This window comes from Megachile rotundata, chromosome 10 (genome assembly GCF_050947335.1).
Source record: "Megachile rotundata isolate GNS110a chromosome 10, iyMegRotu1, whole genome shotgun sequence".
In the NCBI taxonomy this organism is placed as follows: Eukaryota; Metazoa; Arthropoda; class Insecta; order Hymenoptera; family Megachilidae; genus Megachile; species Megachile rotundata.
Genome location: NC_134992.1, coordinates 7013844 through 7017210, shown reverse-complemented (window position 1 = coordinate 7017210; position 3367 = coordinate 7013844).

Sequence of the window (3367 nt, the reverse complement as noted above, 5' to 3'; positions counted from 1 at the left end):
ACATCTTACACAATGACGAACAGCGATCATTACGGTGATCGCGGTGAAAAATCTCACGGACCCTCGTAATACTCGTCACATTTTTATGGGATCGTTCGGATGACAGAATAAAGTGCCTTGTCGTTTTAAATAGGATTATCGAAGTAACACGTTTCTTTCTTTATTTGTGAACCGTAATTACAACGAACGTTCGTCTTCGGAAAACAGATACCACGCTGATATAACTCTTATGCAATGTTTGCTCCGATGCGTTGATTTGTGGAATTAAGATTAATTGCCCGGTTAGGTGTAATGTACTGTGTTTGGGATTGGGTTTGTGATTATTAGGTTATCTGATTTTTTTGTTTATGGATTTGCGAGATACAAATTCTCAAATTTTTCAATTTTCAAGTTTTCAAATTTTCAAATCTTCAGATTTCCATATTCTGAAATTTTCAATTTTTTAATATTTCAAATTCTTCAGTTCTGAAGTTCTCAAATTCTCATATTCTCAAATTCTCAAATTCTCAAATTCTCAAATTTTCAAATTTTCACATTTTTAAATTTTCAAATTTTCAAATTTTCAAATTTTCAAATTGTCAAGTTGTACAATTGTCAAATTGTCAAATTGTCAAATTGTCAAATTGTCAAATTGTCAAATTGTCAAATTGTCCAATTGTCAAATTGTCAAATTGTCAAATTGTCAAATCTTCAGATTTCCAATTCTGAAATTCTCAATTTCTTCAATTCTGAAATTCTGAAATTCTGAAATTCAGTAGTACAAAATTTCAAAAATCAGAAAATGAAACAATTGAAAAAATAGAAAATCAATAACTAAAAGAATAACAATATTAACAAATTAGGAAATTAGAAATTCATAAACTCTTCACTCAAATTCAATACATAAACTAATTCTTATATTCCATAATTCACCGCGTAGTACATTTCACACGAAAACAGTAGTTTGCAATATCTCCGCCACATAACATCAATCCGCATTAAACGGTATTTATTGTACAATGCTCGCGTCGCACCTGACACATCAAAAGATCGAAAGGTAGATGCGAATCGTCTGGTGATTCATCGTTCAGGTACGTGTACAGATTCACGGTATGCTGTGCAAAGATAAAAAACAGTGTCGGACATCACAGCATGTAATTCCAATTGAGTCATTTGCCATATTTACCGCCGGCACGCGCCACCTGCTGACAATCACGATCCGGATCGATCGATCGTGAACCGGATTAATACTGTACGTGGAATCGAGACAATCGAGGGAGCCTGATCTTGGCTAAACGAGATTCTTAATTGACGGTTAGGTATTCCACCAACGGAGGATACCGATCACAAAAGAATTGTTCTTTCAGGAAATTATCTTTTGACAAGTTTTATTGTTACGGTGATGGAACGGACTTGTACAATTGATTTCATTGATCGATACAATCACATACCATATACCATACGATACTGTATGTTATGTATAGGGTGTATTTGAAATTGTGGTACAAAGAGGATGATTTCATTTTAAAAAAAAATAAAGTAAAAATATAATACAATTTTTATATGTCACTTCATTTTCGACAAAAGTTTGAACAGTTTCGATTTGTAAGAAAAATTTCTTCAAGACACTAAAATTATAAATACAACAATTTCTCATTACTTTGGAAATTAATATTTAAATACAATTATTATTAAATAAATTATGAATTATTAAATGATTTATTAAATAAATGTTCAAATTCAATTTTCTGGAAAATAAAGTTCATCGTTTTGAAAACACTCCGTATATGGTATCGCGAAGATTAGTTAACATCGGTAGAAAGTCATAACATATGGATAGAAAAACACAGCAGCGCAAATGGATATCCACATTAAATTTTTATCGATTTATAAATAAATAAGCTTCCACGCAATTTACAGTTGCCCGCTAAAACAGTTCAATATTTATAACTACGATCTTAAAATTCCATTTCGAAAACACACTCGTTTTTATTAACAAGACCACTTTCAGTGATGAAATACTTGTCGTATTTTTAAATCTGATTCATGATAAAATAACTGTGAGAGTAATATCTAATCTTGTGCAATTTTATTTTAACATTAGTAAACACTTAAATTATAATTAAAAATTGAGACATCAACAAAAATATATACTGAGAGAAAATTGCATTACTTTACTGATGTTGTTGATGGATGAATGTACTGAATCATGTACTGAATTTTTAGGGGATGAGAGCGAAACAAATTTTTTTTCATCCTAATGTACCCTAATATAGTCACGTCATAGATAAACGTCTTCATTTCACTAAACGTGTAAAATGTTATTCGATCATCTCTTATTTGGTAAACACCCAACCAGTTAGTTCCATCTGGAAGCCGTTCCAGAGCGAGGAGCACGTTTTAACGTCGAATCCCGTGATCAGGATCGAGGTAACGTCTCCATCGGGTGAAAAGAACAGACAGTTTAATCCGCCACCTTGCAACACAAGTGGTTCGCCTAAGCTGCTGGCAAGAAGCATGTTCGCGTGCCAACAAGGCGAGCAAATCGTCGCAAAAAGGGCGTAACCTTATAGAATCCGCGACTCGAGTCCAGTTCGGGAATGCGAGTCACACGACACGACTGTGACGCCATTTATACTGGGTGGTCAATTTTTACTCGTAAATTGTTCTATGTGGGTAAATGTGCTTTGGATTGGAAACATTCGACGAGATTTTGAACAATTATTGCAACTCGATATGGCGATTATAATTGTATACCTTACACTTTCGTAGGGATCTGGTGATGTAGAGATTTGGGGCTGTAGGGATTCGGGGATGTATGGATCTGACGATGTACGGATTTGGGGATGTAGGGATTTGGTGATGTAGACATTTTGGAATATGGGGATTCGGGAGTATAGGGATTCGACAATGTAGGAATTTAGGGATGTAGAGATTTGGGCCTGTAGGGATTAGGGGATGCATAGATCTGGTGATGTATGGATTTGGGGATGTAGAAATTTGGAAATGTAGAGATTTTGGAATATAGGGATTCGGGAATATAGGGATTCGAGAATGTAGGAATTTGGGGATGTAGAGATTTGGGCCTGTAGGGATTAGGGGATGCATGGATTTGGCGATGTACGGATTTGGGGATGTAGGGATTTGGGGATGTAGGGATTTGGGGATGTAGGGATTTGAGGATGTAGGGATTTGGGGATGTAGGGATTTGGGAATGTAGGGATTTGGGGATGTACGGATCGGGCGATGTATGGATTTGGGGATGTAGACATTTTGGAATATGGGGATTCGGGAGTATAGAGAATCGACAATGTAGGAATTTAGGGATGTAGAGATTTGGGCCTGTAGGGATTAGGGGATGCATAGATCTGGTGATGTATGGATTTGG